The sequence below is a fragment of the Acomys minous genome, assembly GCF_964271855.1.
Source record: "Acomys minous genome assembly, contig: scaffold_29, whole genome shotgun sequence".
NCBI classification, from domain to species: domain Eukaryota; kingdom Metazoa; phylum Chordata; class Mammalia; order Rodentia; family Muridae; genus Acomys; species Acomys minous.
Genome location: NW_028182176.1, coordinates 1 through 19,562, shown reverse-complemented (window position 1 = coordinate 19,562; position 19,562 = coordinate 1).

Below are 19,562 nucleotides of genomic sequence, written 5' to 3'. Positions count from 1 at the left end.
AGCGCTAGCAGAAACGACCGTTTCTCGACCGTTTCTAACTCAGGGAACAAGTTGCACACTTCTGAGATGCATTTGGGCAACTTTGTCAGAAATGAGTTTTTTGCCTACAGAGACATGCCTATTTGCGCAGTAGTACAGATTCTGAGTATGTAACTGGGCTTGATGAAATCAGCATTTCTCTTGCTTCCCTGTGCGTAGGGAAGCTCAGTTTTAGTCACAGTAGCTCCCACAAGTGTCTCCTCAGTGTGTTCCCATTTCCTTAGAAACAGTGTATTTGCTGGGAGAAAAGTGCATTACTGTGCGCTTTCACCGTTCAGCAAATACATGTGTAGAAGCACAGCGCTAGCAAAAACGAACGTTTCTGGACGTTTTCTAACTCAGGGAACAAGTTGCACACTTCTGAGATGCATTTGGGCAACTTTGTCAGAAATGAGTTTTTTGCCTACAGAGACACGCCTATTTGCGCAGTAGTACAGATTCTGAATATGTAACTGGGCTTGATGACATCAGCATTTTTCTTGCTTCCCTGTGCGTAGGGAAGCTCAGTTTTAGTCACAGTAGCTCCCACAAGTGTCTCCTCAGTGTGTTCCCATTTCCTTAGAAACAGTGTATTTGCTGGGAGACAAGTGCATCACTGTGCGCTTTCACCGTTCAGCAAATACATGTGTAGAAGCACAGCGCTAGCAGAAACGAACGTGTCTCGATGTTTTCTAACTCAGGGAACAAGTGGCACACTTCTGAGATGCATTTGGGCAACTTTGTCAGAAATGAGTTTTTTGCCTACAGAGACATGCCTATTTGCACAGTAGTACAGATTCTGAGTATGTAACTGGGCTTGATGAAATCAGCATTTCTCTTGCTTCCCTGTGCGTAGGGAAGCTCAGTTTTAGTCACAGTAGCTCCCACAAGTGTCTCCTCAGTGTGTTCCCATTTCTTTAGAAACAGTGTATTTGCTGGGAGAAAAGTGCATTACAGTGCGCTTTCACCGTTCAGCAAATACATGTGTAGAAGCACAGCGCTAGCAGAAACGACCGTTTCTCGACCGTTTCTAACTCAGGGAACAAGTTGCACACTTCTGAGATGCATTTGGGCAACTTTGTCAGAAATGAGTTTTTTGCCTACAGAGACATGCCTATTTGCGCAGTAGTACAGATTCTGAGTATGTAACTGGGCTTGATGAAATCAGCATTTCTCTTGCTTCCCTGTGCGTAGGGAAGCTCAGTTTTAGTCACAGTAGCTCCCACAAGTGTCTCCTCAGTGTGTTCCCATTTCCTTAGAAACAGTGTATTTGCTGGGAGAAAAGTGCATTACTGTGCGCTTTCACCGTTCAGCAAATACATGTGTAGAAGCACAGCGCTAGCAAAAACGAACGTTTCTGGACGTTTTCTAACTCAGGGAACAAGTTGCACACTTCTGAGATGCATTTGGGCAACTTTGTCAGAAATGAGTTTTTTGCCTACAGAGACACGCCTATTTGCGCAGTAGTACAGATTCTGAATATGTAACTGGGCTTGATGACATCAGCATTTTTCTTGCTTCCCTGTGCGTAGGGAAGCTCAGTTTTAGTCACAGTAGCTCCCACAAGTGTCTCCTCAGTGTGTTCCCATTTCCTTAGAAACAGTGTATTTGCTTGGAGAAAAGTGCATTACTGTGCGCTTTCACCGTACAGCAAATACATGTGTAGAAGCACAGCGCTAGCAGAAACGAACGTGTCTCGATGTTTTCTAACTCAGGGAACAAGTGGCACACTTCTGAGATGCATTTGGGCAACTTTGTCAGAAATGAGTTTTTTGCCTACAGAGACATGCCTATTTGCACAGTAGTACAGATTCTGAGTATGTAACTGGGCTTGATGAAATCAGCATTTCTCTTGCTTCCCTGTGCGTAGGGAAGCTCAGTTTTAGTCACAGTAGCTCCCACAAGTGTCTCCTCAGTGTGTTCCCATTTTTTTAGAAACAGTGTATTTGCTGGGAGAAAAGTGCATTACAGTGCGCTTTCACCGTTCAGCAAATACATGTGTAGAAGCACAGCGCTAGCAGAAACGACCGTTTCTCGACCGTTTCTAACTCAGGGAACAAGTTGCACACTTCTGAGATGCATTTGGGCAACTTTGTCAGAAATGAGTTTTTTGCCTACAGAGACATGCCTATTTGCGCAGTAGTACAGATTCTGAGTATGTAACTGGGCTTGATGAAATCAGCATTTCTCTTGCTTCCCTGTGCGTAGGGAAGCTCAGTTTTAGTCACAGTAGCTCCCACAAGTGTCTCCTCAGTGTGTTCCCATTTCCTTAGAAACAGTGTATTTGCTGGGAGAAAAGTGCATTACTGTGCGCTTTCACCGTTCAGCAAATTCATGTGTAGAAGCACAGCGCTAGCAGAAACGAACGTTTCTCGACGTTTTCTAACTCAGGGAACAAGTTGCACACTTCTGAGATGCATTTGGGCAACTTTGTCAGAAATGAGTTTTTTCCCTACAGAGACACGCCTATTTGCGCAGTAGTACAGATTCTGAATATGTAACTGGGCTTGATGACATCAGCATTTTTCTTGCTTCCCTGTGCGTAGGGAAGCTCAGTTTTAGTCACAGTAGCTCCCACAAGTGTCTCCTCAGTGTGTTCCCACTTCCTTAGAAACAGTGTATTTGCTGGGAGAAAAGTGCATTACTGTGCGCTTTCACCGTTCAGCAAATACATGTGTAGAAGCACAGCGCTAGCAGAAACGACCGTTTCTCGACGTTTTCTAACTCAGGGAACAAGTTGCACACTTCTGAGATGCATTTGGGCAACTTTGTCAGAAATGAGTTTTTCGCCTACAGAGACATGCCTATTTGCGCAGTAGTACAGATTCTGAGTATGTAACTGGGCTTGATGAAATCAGCATTTCTCTTGCTTCCCTGTGCGTAGGGAAGCTCAGTTTTTGTCACAGTAGCTCCCACAAGTGTCTCCTCAGTGTGTTCCCATTTCCTTAGAAACAGTGTATTTGCTGGGAGAAAAGTGCATCACTGTGTGCTTTCACCGTTCAGCAAATACATGTGTAGAAGCACAGCGCTAGCAGAAACGACCGTTTCTCGACGTTTTCTAACTCAGGGAACAAGTTGCACACTTCTGAGATGCATTTGGGCAACTTTTTCAGAAATGAGTTGTTTGCCTACAGAGACATGCCTATTTGCGCAGTAGTACAGATTGTGAGTATGTACCTGGGCTTGATGAAATCAGCATTTCTCTTGCTTCCCTGTGCGTAGGGAAGCTCAGTTTTAGTCACAGTAGCTCCCACAAGTGTCTTATCAGTGTGTTCCCATTTCCTTAGAAACAGTGTATTTGCTGGGAGAAAAGTGCATTACTGTGCGCTTTAACCGTTCAGCAAATACATGTGTAGAAGCACAGCGCTAGCTGGAACGACCGTTTCTCGACATTTTCTAACTCAGGGAACAAGTGGCACACTTCTGAGATGCATTTGGGCAACTTTGTCAGAAATGAGTTTTATGCCTACAGAGACATGCCTATTTGCGCAGTAGTACAGATTCTGAGTATGTAACTGGGCTTGATGAAATCAGCATTTCTCTTGCTTCCCTGTGCGTAGGGAAGCTCAGTTTTAGTCACAGTAGCTCCCACAAGTGTCTCCTCAGTGTGTTCCCATTTCCTTAGAAACAGTGTATTTGCTGGGAGAAAAGTGCATTACTGTGCGCTTTCACCGTTCAGCAAATACATGTGTAGAAGCACAGCGCTAGCAGAAACGACCGTTTCTCGACGTTTTCTAACTCAGGGAACAAGTTGCACACTTCTGAGATGCATTTGGGCAACTTTGTCAGAAATGAGTTTTTTGCCTACAGAGACATGCCTATTTGCGCAGTAGTACAGATTCTGAGTATGTAACTGGGCTGGATGAAATCAGCATTTCTCTTGCTTCCCTGTGCGTAGGGAAGCTCAGTTTTAATCACAGTAGCTCCCACAAGTGTCTCCTCAGTGTGTTCCCATTTCCTTAGAAACAGTGTATTTGCTGGGAGAAAAGTGCATTACTGTGCGCTTTCACCGTACAGCAAATACATGTGTAGAAGCACAGCGCTAGCAGAAACGACCGTTTCTCGACGTTTTCTAACTCAGGGAACAAGTTGCACACTTCTGAGATGCATTTGGGCAACTTTGTCAGAAATGAGTTTTTTGCCTACAGAGACATGCCTATTTGCGCAGTAGTACAGATTCTGAGTATGTAACTGGGCTGGATGAAATCAGCATTTCTCTTGCTTCCCTGTGCGTAGGGAAACTCAGTTTTAGTCACAGTAGCTCCCACAAGTGTCTCCTCAGTGTGTTCCCATTTCCTTAGAAACAGTGTATTTGCTGGGAGAAAAGTGGATTACTGTGCGCTTTCACCGTTCAGCAAATACATGTGTAGAAGCACAGCGCTAGCAGAAACGACCGTTTCTCGACGTTTTCTAACTCAGGGAACAAGTTGCACACTTCTGAGATGCATTTGGGCAACTTTGTCAGAAATGAGTTTTATGCCTACAGAGACATGCCTATTTGCGCAGTAGTACAGATTCTGAGTATGTAACTGGGCTTGATGAAATCAGCATTTCTCTTGCTTCCCTGTGCGTAGGGAAGCTCAGTTTTAGTCACAGTAGCTCCCACAAGTGTCTCCTCAGTGTGTTCCCATTTCCTTAGAAACAGTGTATTTGCTGGGAGAAAAGTGCATTACTGTGCGCTTTCACCGTTCAGCAAATACATGTGTAGAAGCACAGCGCTAGCAGAAACGACTGTTTCTCGACGTTTTCTAACTCAGGGAACAAGTTGCACACTTCTGAGATGCATTTGGGCAACTTTGTCAGAAATGAGTTTTTTGCCTACAGAGACATGCCTATTTGCGCAGTAGTACAGATTCTGAGTATGTAACTGGGCTTGATGAAATCAGCATATCTCTTGCTTCCCTGTGCGTAGGGAAGCTCAGTTTTAGTAACAGTAGCTCCCACAAGTGTCTCCTCAGTGTGTTCCCATTTCCTTAGGAACAGGGTATTTGCTGGGAGAAAAGTGCATTACTGTGTGCTTTCACCGTTCAGAAAATACATGTGTAGAAGCACAGCACTAGCAGAAACGAACGTTTCTCGACGTTTTCTAACTCAGGGAACAAGTTGCACCCTTCTGAGATGCATTTGGGCAACTTTGTCAGAAATGAGTTTTTTGCCTAAAGAGACATGCCTATTTGCGCAGTAGTACAGATTCTGAGTATGTAACTGTGCGTGATGAAATCAGCATTTCTCTTGCTTCCCTGTGCGTAGGGAAGCTCAGTTTTAGTCACAGTAGCTCCCACAAGTGTCTCCTCAGTGTGTTCCCATTTCCTTAAAAACAGTGTATTTGCTGGGAGAAAAGTGCATTACTGTGCGCTTTCACGGTTCTGCAAATACATGTGTAGAAGCACAGCGCTAGCAGAAACGACCGTTTCTCGACGTTTTCTAACTCGGGGAACAAGTTGCACACTTCTGAGATGCATTTGGGCAACTTTGTCCGAAATGAGTTTTTTGCCTACAGAGACATGCCTATTTGCGCAGTAGTACAGATTCTGAGTATGTAACTGGGCTTGATGAAATCAGCATTTCTCTTGCTTCCCTGTGCGTAGGGAAGCTCAGTTTTAGTCACAGTAGCTCCCACAAGTGTCTCCTCAGTGTGTTCCCATTTCCTTAGAAACTGTGTATTTGCTGGGAGAAAAGTGCCTTACTGTGCGCTTTCACCATTCAGCAAATACATGTGTAGAAGCACAGTGCTAGGAGAAACTAACGTTTCTCGACGTTTTCTAACTCAGGAAACAAGTTTCACACTTCTGAGATGCATTTGGGCAACTTTGTCCGAAATGAGTTTTTTGCCTAAAGAGACATGCCTATTTGCGCAGTAGTACATATTCTGAGTATGTAACTGGGCTTGATGAAATCAGCATTTCTCTTGCTTCCCTGTGTGTAGGGAAGCTCAGTTTTAGTCACAGTAGCTCCCACAAATGTCTCCTCAGTGTGTTCCCAGTTCCTTAGAAACAGTGTATTTGCTGGGAGAAAAGTACATTAGTGTGCGCTTTCACCGTTCAGCAAATACATGTGTAGAAGCACAGCCCTAGCAGAAACGAACGTTTCTCGAAGTTTTCTAACTCAGGGAACAAGTTGCACACTTCTGAGATGCATTTGGGCAACTTTGTCAGAAATGAGTTTTTTGCCTACAGAGACATGCCTATTTGCGCAGTAGTACAGATTCTGAGTATGTAACTGGGCTTGAAGAAATCAGCATTTCTCTTGCTTCCCTGTGCGTAGGGAAGCTCAGTTTTAGTCACAGTAGCTCCCACAAGTGTCTCCTCAGTGTGTTCCCATTTCCTTAGAAACAGTGTATTTGCTGGGAGAAAAGTGCATTACTGTGCGCTTTCACGGTTCTGCAAATACATGTGTAGAAGCACAGCGCTAGCAGAAACGACCGTTTCTCGACGTTTTCTAACTCGGGGAACAAGTTGCACACTTCTGAGATGCATTTGGGCAACTTTGTCCGAAATGAGTTTTTTGCCTACAGAGACATGCCTATTTGCGCAGTAGTACAGATTCTGAGTATGTAACTGGGCTTGATGAAATCAGCATTTCTCTTGCTTCCCTGTGCGTAGGGAAGCTCAGTTTTAGTCACAGTAGCTCCCACAAGTGTCTCCTCAGTGTGTTCCCATTTCCTTAGAAACTGTGTATTTGCTGGGAGAAAAGTGCCTTACTGTGCGCTTTCACCATTCAGCAAATACATGTGTAGAAGCACAGTGCTAGGAGAAACTAACGTTTCTCGACGTTTTCTAACTCAGGAAACAAGTTTCACACTTCTGAGATGCATTTGGGCAACTTTGTCCGAAATGAGTTTTTTGCCTAAAGAGACATGCCTATTTGCGCAGTAGTACATATTCTGAGTATGTAACTGGGCTTGATGAAATCAGCATTTCTCTTGCTTCCCTGTGTGTAGGGAAGCTCAGTTTTAGTCACAGTAGCTCCCACAAATGTCTCCTCAGTGTGTTCCCAGTTCCTTAGAAACAGTGTATTTGCTGGGAGAAAAGTACATTAGTGTGCGCTTTCACCGTTCAGCAAATACATGTGTAGAAGCACAGCCCTAGCAGAAACGAACGTTTCTCGAAGTTTTCTAACTCAGGGAACAAGTTGCACACTTCTGAGATGCATTTGGGCAACTTTGTCAGAAATGAGTTTTTTGCCTACAGAGACATGCCTATTTGCGCAGTAGTACAGATTCTGAGTATGTAACTGGGCTTGAAGAAATCAGCATTTCTCTTGCTTCCCTGTGCGTAGGGAAGCTCAGTTTTAGTCACAGTAGCTCCCACAAGTGTCTCCTCAGTCTGTTCCCATTTCTTTAGAAACAGTGTATTTGCTGGGAGAAAAGTGCATTACTGTGCGATTTCACCGTTCAGCAAATACATGTGTAGAAGCACAGCGCTAGCTGAAACGACCATTTCTCGACGTTTTCTAACTCAGGGAACAAGTGGCACACTTCTGAGATGCATTTGGGCAACTTTGTCAGAAATGAGTTTTTTGCCTACAGAGACATGCCTATTTGCGCAGTAGTACAGATTCTGAGTATGTAACTGGGCTTGATGAAATCAGCATTTCTCTTGCTTCCCTGTGCGTAGGGAAGCTCAGTTTTAGTCACAGTAGCTCCCACAAGTGTCTCCTCAGTGTGTTCCCATTTCCTTAGAAACAGTGTATTTGCTGGGAGTAAAGTGCATTACTGTGCGCTTTCACCGTTCAGCAAATTCATGTGTAGAAGCACAGCGCTAGCAGAAACGAACGTTTCTCGACGTTTTCTAACTCAGGGAACAAGTTGCACACTTCTGAGATGCATTTGGGCAACTTTGTCAGAAATGAGTTTTTTGCCTACAGAGACAAGCCTATTTGCGCAGTAGTACAGATTCTGAGTAGGTAACTGGGCTTGATGAAATCAGCATTCTCTTGCTTCCCTGTGCATAGGGAAGTTCAGTTTTAGTCACAGTAGCTCCCACAAGTGTCTCCTCAGTGTGTTCCCATTTCCTTAGAAACAGTGTATTTGCTGGGAGAAAAGTGCATTACTGTGCGCTTTCACCGTTCAGCAAATACATGTGTAGAAGCACAGCGCTAGCAGAAACTACCGTTTCTCGACGTTTTCTAACTCAGGGAACAAGTTGCACACTTCTGAGATGCATTTGGGCAACTTTGTCAGAAATGAGTTTTTTGCCTAAAGAGACATGCCTATTTGCACAGTAGTACAGATTCTGAGTATGTAACTGGGCTTGATGAAATCAGCATTTCTCTTGTTTCCCTGTGCGTAGGGAAGCTCAGTTTTAGTCACAGTAGCTCCCACAAGTGTCTCCTCAGTGTGTTCCCATTTCCTTAGAAACAGTGTATTTGCTGGGAGAAAAGTGCAGTACTGTGCGCTTTCACCGTTCAGCAAATACATGTGTAGAAGCATAGCGCTAGCAGAAACGAACGTTTCTCGACGTTTTCTAACTCAGGGAACAAGTTGCACACTTCTGAGATGCATTTGGGCAACTTTGTCAGAAATGAGTTTTCTGCCTACAGAGACATGCCTATTTGCGCAGTAGTACAGATTCTGAGTATGTAACTGGGCTTGATGAAATCAGCATTTCTCTAGCTTCCCTGTGCGTATGGAAGCTCAGTTTTAGTCACAGTAGCTCCCACAAGTGTCTCCTCAGTGTGTTCCCATTTCCTTAGAAACAGTGTGTTTGATGGGAGAAAAGTGCATTACTGTGCGCTTTCACCGTTCAGCAAATACATGTGTAGAAGCACAGCGCTAGCAGAAACGAATGTTTCTCGACGTTTTCTAACTCAGGGAACAAGTTCCACACTTCTGAGATGCATTTGGGCAACTTTGTCAGAAATGAGTTTTTTGCCTAAAGAGACATGCCTATTTGCGCAGTAGTACAGATTCTGAGTATGTAACTGGGCCGGATGAAATCAGCATTTCTCTTGCTTCCCTGTGCATAGGGAAGCTCAGTTTTAGTCACAGTAGCTCCCACAAGTGTCTCCTCAGTGTGTTCCCATTTCCTTAGAAACAGTGTATTTGTTGGGAGAAAAGTGCATTACTGTGCGCTTTCACCATTCAGCAAATACATGTGTAGAAGCACAGCGCTAGCAGAAACGAATGTTTCTCGACGTTTTCTAACTCAGGGAACAAGTTGCACACATCTGAGATGCATTTGGGCAACTTTGTCAGAAATGAGTTTTTTGCCTACAGAGACATGCCTATTTGCGCAGTAGTACAGATTCTGAGTATGTAACTGGGCTTGATGAAATCAGCATTTCTCTTGCTTCCCTGTGCGTAGGGAAGCTCAGTTTTAGTCACAGTAGCTCCCACAAGTGTCTCCTCAGTGTGTTCCCATTTCCTTAGAAACTGTGTATTTGCTGGGAGAAAAGTGCATTACTGTGCGCTTTCACCGTTCAGCAAATACATGTGTAGAAGCACAACGCTAGCAGAAACGACCGTTTCTCGACGTTTTCTAACTCAGGGAAAAAGTTGCACACTTCTGAGATGCATTTGGGCAACTTTGTCAGAAATGAGTTTTTTGCCTACAGAGACATGCCTATTTGCGCAGTAGTACAGATTCTGAGTATGTAACTGGGCTGGATGAAATCAGCATTTCTCTTGCTTCCCTGTGCATAGGGAAGCTCTGTTTTAGTCACAGTAGCTCCCACAAGTGTCTCCTCAGTGTGTTCCCATTTCCTTAGAAACAGTGTATTTGCTGGGCGAAAAGTGCATTACTGTGCGCTTTCACCGTTCAGCAAATACATGTGTAGAAGCACAGCGCTAGCAGAAACGACCTTTTCTCGACGTTTTCTAACTCACGGAACAAGTTGCACACTTCTGAGATGCATTTGAGCAACGTTGTTAGAAATGAGTTTTCTGCCTACAGAGACATGCCTATTTGCGCAGTAGTACAGATTCTGAGTATGTAACTGGGCTTGATGAAATCAGCCTTGCTCTTGCTTCCCTGTGCGTAGGGAAGCTCAGTTTTAGTCACAGTAGCTCCCACAAGTGTCTTCTCAGTGTGTTCCCATTTCCTTAGAAACAGTGTATTTGCTGGGAGAAAAGTGCATTTCTGTGCGCTTTCACCGTTCAGCAAATACATGTGTAGAAGCACAGCGCTAGCAGAAACGAACGTTTCTCGACGTTTTCTAACTCCGGGAACAAGTTGCACACTTCTGAGATGCATTTGGGCAACTTTGTCAGAAATGAGTTTTTTGCCTACAGAGACATGCCTATTTGCGCAGTAGTACAGATTCTGAGTATGTAACTGGGCTGGATGAAATCAGCATTTCTCTTGCTTCCCTGTGCATAGGGAAGCTCAGTTTTAGTCACAGTAGCTCCCACAAGTGTCTCCTCAGTGTGTTCCCATTTCCTTAGAAACAGTGTATTTGCTGGGAGAAAAGTGCATTACTGTGCGCTTTCACCGTTCAGGAAATACATGTGTAGAAGCACAGCGCTAGCAGAAACGACCGTTTCTCGACGTTTTCTAACTCAGGGAACAAGTTGCACACTTCTGAGATGCATTTGGGCAACTTTGTCAGAAATGAGTTTTTTGCCTACAGAGACATGCCTATTTGCGCAGTAGTACAGATTCTGAGTATGTAACTGGGCTTGATGAAATCAGCCTTTCTCTTGCTTCCCTGTGTGTAGGGAAGCTCAGTTTTAGTCACAGTAGCTCCCACAAGTGTCTTCTCAGTGTGTTCCCATTTCCTTAGAAACAGTGTATTTGCTGGGAGAAAAGTGCATTACTGTGCGCTTTCACCGTTAAGCAAATACATGTGTAGAAGCACAGTGCTAGCAGAAACGAATGTTTCTCGACGTTTTCTAACTCAGGGAACAAGTTGCACACTTCTGAGATGCATTTGGGCAAATTTGTCAGAAATGAGTTTTTTGCCTAAAGAGACATGCCTATTTGCGCACTAGTACAGATTCTGAGTATGTAACTCGGTTTGATGAAATCAGCATTTCTCTTGCTTCCCTGTGCGTAGGGAAGCTCAGTTTTAGTCACAGTAGCTCCCACAAGTGTCTCCTCAGTGTGTTCCCATTTCCTTAGAAACAGTGTATTTGCTGGGAGAAAAGTGCATTACTGTGCGCTTTCACAGTTCAGCAAATACATGTGTAGAAGCACAGCGCTAGCAGAAACGAACGTTTCTCGACGTTTTCTAACTCAGGGAACAAGTTGCACACATCTGAGATGCATTTGGGCAACTTTTTCAGAAATGAGTATTTTGCCTACAGAGACATGCCTATTTGCGCAGTAGTACAGATTCTGAGTATGTAACTGGGCTTGATGAAATCAGCATTTCTCTTGCTTCCCTGTGTGTAGGAAAGCTCAGTTTTAGTCACAGTAGCTCCCACAAGTGTCTCCTCAGTGTTTTCCCATTTCCTTAGAAACAGTGTATTTGCTGGGAGAAAAGTGCATTACTGTGCGCTTTCACCGTTCAGCAAATACATGTGTAGAAGCACAGCGCTAGAAGAAACGACCGTTTCTCGACTTTTTCTAACTCAGGGAACAAGTTGCACACTTCTGAGATGCATTTGGGCAACTTTGTCAGAAATGAGTTTTTTGCCTACAGAGACATGCCTATTTGCGCAGTAGTACAGATTCTGAGTATGTAACTGGGCTGGATGAAATCAGCATTTCTCTTGCTTCCCTGTGCGTAGGGAAGCTCAGTTTTAGTCACAGTAGCTCCCACAAGTGTCTCCTCAGTGTGTTCCCATTTCCTTAGAAACAGTGTATTTGCTGGGAGAAAAGTGCATTACGGTGCGCTTTCACCGTTCAGCAAATACATGTGTAGAAGCACAGCGCTAGCAGAAACGAACGTTTCTCGACGTTTTCTAACTCAGGGAACAAGTCTCACACTTCTGAGATGCATTTGGGCAACTTTGTCAGAAATGAGTTTTTTGCCTACAGAGACATGCCTATTTGCGCAGTAGTACAGATTCTGAGTATGTAACTGGGCTTGATGAAATCAGCATTTCTCTTGCTTCCCTGTGCGTAGGGAAGCTCAGTTTTAGTCACAGTAGCTCCCACAAGTGTCTCCTCAGTGTGTTCCCATTTCCTTAGAAACAGTGTATTTGCTGGGAGAAAAGTGCATTACTGTGCGCTTTCACAGTTCAGCAAATACATGTGTAGAAGCACAGCGCTAGCAGAAACGAACGTTTCTCGACGTTTTCTAACTTAGGGAACAAGTTGCACACTTCTGAGATGCATTTGGGCAACTTTGTCAGAAATGAGTTTTTTGCCTAAAGAGACATGCCTATTTGCGCACTAGTACAGATTCTGAGTATGTAACTCGGTTTGATGAAATCAGCATTTCTCTTGCTTCCCTGTCCGTAGGTAAGCTCAGTTTTAGTCACAGTAGCTCCCACAAGTGTCTCCTCAGTGTGTTCCCATTTCCTTAGAAACAGTGTATTTGCTGGGAGAAAAGTGCATTACTGTGCGCTTTCACAGTTCAGCAAATACATGTGTAGAAGCACAGCGCTAGCAGAAACGAACGTTTCTCGACGTTTTCTAACTCAGGGAACAAGTTGCACACATCTGAGATGCATTTGGGCAACTTTGTCAGAAATGATTTTTTTGCCTACAGAGACATGCCTATCTGCGCAGTAGTACAGATTCTGAGTATGTAACTGGGCTTGATGAAATCAGCATTTCTCTTGCTTCCCTGTGCGTAGGGAAGCTCAGTTTTAGTCACAGTAGCTTCTACAAGTGTCTCCTCAGTGTGTTCCCATTTCCTTAGAAACAGTGTATTTGCTGGGAGAAAAGTGCATTACAGTGCGCTTTCACCGTTCAGCAAATACATGTGTAGAAGCACAGCGCTAGCAGAAACGACCGTTTCTCGAAGTTTTCTAACTCAGGGAACAAGTTGCACACTTCTGAGATGCATATGTGCAACTTTGTCAGAAATGAGTTTTTTGCCTACAGAGACATGCCTATTTGCGCAGTAGTACAGATTCTGAGTATGTAACTGGGTTTGATGAAATCAGCATTTCTCTTGCTTCCCTGTGCGTAGGGAAGCTCAGTTTTAGTCACAGTAGCTCCCACAAGTGTCTTATCAGTGTGTTCCCATTTCCTTAGAAACAGTGTATTTGCTGGGAGAAAAGTGCATTACTGTGCGCTTTCACCGTTCAGCAAATACATGTGTAGAAGCACAGCGCTAGCAGAAACGAACGTTTCTCGACGTTTTCTAACTCAGGGAACAAGTTGCACACTTCTGAGATGCATTTGGGCAACTTTGTCAGAAATGAGTTTTTTGCCTAAAGAGACATGCCTACTTGCGCAGTAGTACAGATTCTGAGTATGTAACTGGGCTTGATGAAATCACCATTTCTCTTGCTTCCCTGTGCGTAGGGAAGCTCAGTTTTAGTCACAGTAGCTCCCACAAGTGTCTCCTCAGTGTGTTCCCATTTCCTTAGAAACAGTGTATTTGCTGGGAGAAAAGTGCATTACTGTGCGCTTTCACCGTTCAGCAAATACATGTATAGAAGCACAACGCTAGCAGAAACGACCGTTTCTCGACGTTTTCTAACTCAGGGAACAAGTTGCACACTTCTGAGATGCATTTGGGCAACTTTGTCAGAAATGAGTTTTTTGCCTACAGAGACATGCCTATTTGCGCAGTAGTACAGATTCTGAGTATGTAACTGGGCTTGATGAAATCAGCATTTCTCTTGCTTCCCTGTGCTTAGGGAAGCTCAGTTTTAGTCACAGTAGCTCCCACAAGTGTCTCCTCAGTGTGTTCCCATTTCCTTAGAAACAGTGTATTTGCTGGGAGAAAAGTGCATTACTGTGCGCTTTCACCGTTCAGCAAATACATGTGTAGAAGCACAGTGCTAGCAGAAACGAATGTTTCTCGACGTTTTCTAACTCAGGGAACAAGTTGCACACTTCTGAGATGCATTTGGGCAACTTTGTCAGAAATGAGTTTTTTGCCTAAAGAGACATGCCTATTTGCGCACTAGTACAGATTCTGAGTATGTAACTCGGTTTGATGAAATCAGCATTTCTCTTGCTTCCCTGTCCGTAGGGAAGCTCAGTTTTAGTCACAGTAGCTCCCACAAGTGTCTCCTCAGTGTGTTCCCATTTCCTTAGAAACAGTGTATTTGCTGGGAGAAAAGTGCATTACTGTGCGCTTTCACAGTTCAGCAAATACATGTGTAGAAGCACAGCGCTAGCAGAAACGAACGTTTCTCGACGTTTTCTAACTCAGGGAACAAGTTGCAAACATCTGAGATGCATTTGGGCAACTTTGTCAAAAATGAGTTTTTTGCCTAAAGAGACATGCCTATCTGCGCAGTAGTACAGATTCTGAGTATGTAACTGGGCTTGATGAAATCAGCATTTCTCTTGCTTCCCTGTGCGTAGGAAAGCTCAGTTTTAGTCACAGTAGCTCCCACAAGTGTCTCCTCAGTGTTTTCCCATTTCCTTAGAAACAGTGTATTTGCTAGGAGAAAAGTGCATTACTGTGCGCTTTCACCGTTCAGCAAATACATGTGTAGAAGCACAGCGCTAGCAGAAACGACCGTTTCTCGAAGTTTTCTAACTCAGGGAACAAGTTGCACACTTCTGAGATGCATATGGGCAACTTTGTCAGAAATGAGTTTTTTGCCTACACAGACATGCCTATTTGCGCAGTAGTACAGATTCTGAGTATGTAACTCAGTTTGATGAAATCAGCATTTCTCTTGCTTCCCTGTGCGTAGGGAAGCTCAGTTTTAGTCACAGTAGCTCCCACAAGTGTCTTATCAGTGTGTTCCCATTTACTTAGAAACAGTGTATTTGCTGGGAGAAAAGTGCATTACTGTGCGCTTTCACCGTTCAGCAAATACATGTGTAGAAGCACAGCGCTAGCAGAAACGAACGTTTCTCGACGTTTTCTAACTCAGGGAACAAGTTGCACACTTCTGAGATGCATTTGGGCAACTTTGTCAGAAATGAGTTTTTTGCCTACAGAGACATGCCTATTTGCGCAGTAGTACAGATTCTGAGTATGTAACTGGGCTTGATGAAATCAGCATTTCTCTTGCTTCCCTGTGCGTAGGGAAGCTCAGTTTTAGTCACAGTAGCTCCCACAAGTGTCTCCTCAGTGTGTTCCCATTTCCTTAGAAACAGTGTATTTGCTGGGAGAAAAGTGCATTACTGTGCGCTTTCACCGTTCAGCAAATACATGTGTAGAAGCACAGCGCTAGCAGAAACGACCGTTTCTCGACGTTTTCTAACTCAGGGAACAAGTTGCACACTTCTGAGATGCATTTGGGCAACTTTGTCAGAAATGAGTTTTTTGCCTACAGAGACATGCCTATTTGCGCAGTAGTACAGATTCTGAGTATGTAACTGGGCTTGATGAAATCAGCATTTCTCTTGCTTCCCTGTGCTTAGGGAAGCTCAGTTTTAGTCACAGTAGCTCCCACAAGTGTCTCCTCAGTGTGTTCCCATTTCCTTAGAAACAGTGTATTTGCTGGGAGAAAAGTGCATTACTGTGCACTTTCACCGTTCAGCAAATACATGTGTAGAAGCACAGCGCTAGCAGAAACGAACGTTTCTCGACGTTTTCTAACTCAGGGAACAAGTTGCACACTTCTGAGATGCATTTGGGCAACTTTGTCAGAAATGAGTTTTTTGCCTAAAGAGAAATGCCTATTTGCGCAGTAGTACAGATTCTGAGTATGTAACTGGGCTGGATGAAATCAGCATTTCTCTTGCTTCCCTGTGCGTAGGGAAGCTCAGTTTTAGTCACAGTAGCTCCCACAAGTGTCTCCTCAGTGTGTTCCCATTTCCTTAGAAACAGTGTATTTGCTGGGAGAAAAGTGCATTACGGTGCGCTTTCTTCACCGTTCAGCAAATACATGTGTAGAAGCACAGCGCTAGCAGAAACGAACGTTTCTCGACGTTTTCTAACTCAGGGAACAAGTTGCACACTTCTGAGATGCATTTGGGCAACTTTGTCAGAAATGAGTTTTTGCCTACAGAGACATGCCTATTTGCGCAGTAGTACAGATTCTGAGTATGTAACTGGGCTTGATGAAATCAGCATTTCTCTTGCTTCCCTGTGCGTAGGGAAGCTCAGTTTTAGTCACAGTAGCTTCCACAAGTGTCTCCTCAGTGTGTTCCCATTTCCTTAGAAACAGTGTATTTGCTGGGAGAAAAGTGCATTACTGTGCGCTTTCACCGTTCAGCAAATACATGTGTAGAAGCTCAGCGCTAGCAGAAACGACCGTTTCTCGAAGTTCTAACTCAGGGAACAAGTTGCACACTTCTGAGATGCATTTGGGCAACTTTGTCAGAAATGAGTTTTTTGCCTACAGAGACATGCCTATTTTCGCAGTAGTACAGATTCTGAGTATGTAACTCGGTTTGATGAAATCAGCATTTCTCTTGCTTCCCTGTGCGTGGGGAAGCTCAGTTTTAGTCACAGTAGCTCCCACAAGTGTCTCCTCAGTGTGTTCCCATTTCCTTAGAAACAGTGTATTTGCTGGGAGAAAAGTGCATTACTGTGCGCTTTCACCGTTCAGCAAATACATGTGTAGAAGCACAGCGCTAGCAGAAACGACTGTTTCTCGACGTTTTCTAACTCAGGGAACAAGTTGCACACTTCTGAGATGCATTTGGACAACTTTGTCAGAAATGAGTTTTTTGCCTACAGAGACATGCCTATTTGCGCAGTAGTACAGATTCTGATTATGTACCTGGGCTTGATGAAATCAGCATTTCTCTTGCTTCCCTGTGCGTAGGGAAGCTCAGTTTTAGTCACAGTAGCTCCCACAAGTGTCTCCTCAGTGTGTTCCCATTTCCTTAGAAACAGTGTATTTGCTGGGAGAAAAGTGCATTACTGTGCGCTTTCACCGTTCAGCAAATACATGTGTAGAAGCACAGCGCTAGCAGAAACGAAGGTTTCTCGACGTTTTCTAACTCAGGGAACAAGTTGCACACTTCTGAGATGAATTTGGGCAACTTTGTCAGAAATGAGTTTTTTGCCTACATAGACATGCCTATTTGCGCAGTAGTACAGATTCTGAGTATGTAACTGGGCTTGATGAAATCAGCATTTCTCTTGCTCCCCTGTGCGTAGGGAAGCTCAGTTTTAGTCACAGTATCTCCCACAAGTGTCTCCTCAGTGTGTTCCCATTTCCTTAGAAACAGTGTATTTGCTGGGAGAAAAGTGCATTACTGTGCGCTTTCACCGTTCAGCAAATACATGTGTAGAAGCACAGCGCTAGCAGAAACGAACGTTTCTCGACGTTTTCTAACTCAGGGAACAAGTTGCACACTTCTGAGATGCATTTGGGCAACTTTGTCAGAAATGAGTTTTTTGCCTACAGAGACATGCCTATTTGCACAGTAGTACAGATTCTGAGTATGTAACTGGGCTTGATGAAATCAGCATTTCTCTTGCTTCCCTGTGCGTAGGGAAGCTCAGTTTTAGTCACAGTAGCTCCCACAAGTGTCTCCTCAGTGTGTTCCCATTTCCTTAGAAACAGTGTATTTGCTGGGAGAAAAGTGCATTACTGTGCGCTTTCACCGTTCAGCAAATACATGTGTAGAAGCACAGCGCTAGCAGAAACGAACGTTTCTCGACGTTTTCTAACTCCGGGAACAAGTTGCACACTTCTGAGATGCATTTGGGCAACTTTGTCAGAAATGAGTTTTTTGCCTACAGAGACATGCCTATTTGCGCAGTAGTACAGATTCTGAGTATGTAACTGGGCTTGATGAAATCAGCATTTCTCTTGCTTCCCTGTGCGTAGGAAAGCTCAGTTTTAGTCACAGTAGCTCCCACAAGTGTCTCCTCAGTGTTTTCCCATTTCCTTAGAAACAGTGTATTTGCTGGGAGAAAAGTGCATTACTGTGCGCTTTCACCGTTCAGCAAATACATGTGTAGAAGCACAGCGCTAGCAGAAACGACCGTTTCTCGACTTTTTCTAACTCAGGGAACAAGTTGCACACTTCTGAGATGCATTTGGGCAACGTTGTCAGAAATGAGTTTTTTGCCTAAAGAGACATGCCTATTTGCGCAGTAGTACAGATTCTGAGTATGTAACTGGGCTTGATGAAATCAGCATTTCTCTTGCTTCCCTGTGCGTAGGGAAGCTCAGTTTTAGTCACAGTAGCTCCCAAAAGTGTCTCCTCAGTGTGTTCCCATTTTCTTAGAAACAATGTATTTGCTGGGAGAAAAGTGCATTACTGTGGACTTTCACCATTCAGCAAATACATGTGTAGAAGCACAGCGCTAGCAGAAACGAACGTTTCTCGACGTTTTCTAACTCAGGAAACAAATTGCACACTTCTGAGATGCATTTGGGCAACTTTGTCAGAAATGAGTTTTTTGCCTAAAGAGACATGCCTATTTGCGCAGTAGTACAGATTCTGAGTATGTAACTGGGCTTGATGAAATCAGCATTTCTCTTGCTTCCCTGTGCGTAGGGAAGCTCAGTTTTAGTCACAGTAGCTTCCACAAGTGTCTCCTCAGTGTGTTCCATTTCCTTAGAAACAGTGTATTTGCTGGTAGAAAAGTGCATTACTGTGCGCTTTCACCGTTCAGCAAATACATGTGTAGAAGCTCAGCGCTAGCAGAAACGACCGTTTCTCGATGTTTTCTAACTCAGGGAACAAGTTGCACACTTCTGAGATGCATTTGGGCAACTTTGTCAGAAATGAGTTTTTTGCCTACAGAGACATGCCTATTTGCGCAGTAGTACAGATTCTGATTATGTACCTGGGCTTGATGAAATCAGCATTTCTCTTGCTTCCCTGTGCGTAGTGAAGCTCAGTTTTAGTCACAGTAGCTCCCACAAGTGTCTCCTCAGTGTGTTCCCATTTCCTTAGAAACAGTGTATTTGCTGGGAGAAAAGTGCATTACTGTGCGCTTTCACCGTTCAGCAAATACATGTGTAGAAGCACAGCGCTAGCAGAAACGACCGTTTCTCGACGTTTTCTAACTCCGGGAACAAGTTGCACACTTCTGAGATGCATTTGGGCAACTTTGTCAGAAATGAGTTTTTTGCCTACAGAGACATGCCTATTTGCGCAGTAGTACAGATTCTGAGTATGTACCTGGGCTTGATGAAATCAGCATTTCGCTTGCTTCCCTGTGCGTAGGGAAGCTCAGTTTTAGTCACAGTAGTTCCCACAAGTGTCTCCTCAGTGTGTTCCCATTTCCTTAGAAACATTGTATTTGCTGGAGAAAAGTGCATTACTGTGCGCTTTCACCGTTCAGCAAATACATGTGTAGAAAGCACAGCGCTAGCAGAAACGAACGTTTCTCGACGTTTTCTAACTCAGGGAACAAGTTGCACACTTCTGAGATGCATTTGGGCAACTTTGTCAGAAATGAGTTTTTTGCCTACAGAGACATGCCTATTTGCGCAGTAGTACAGATTCTGAGTATGTAACTGGGCTTGATGAAATCAGCCTTTCTCTTGCTTCCCTTGTGCGTAGCGAAGCTCAGTTTTAGTCACAGTAGCTCCACAAGTGTCTTATCAGTGTGGTTCCATTTCCTTAGAAACAGTGTATTTGCCTGGGAGAAAAGTGCATTAC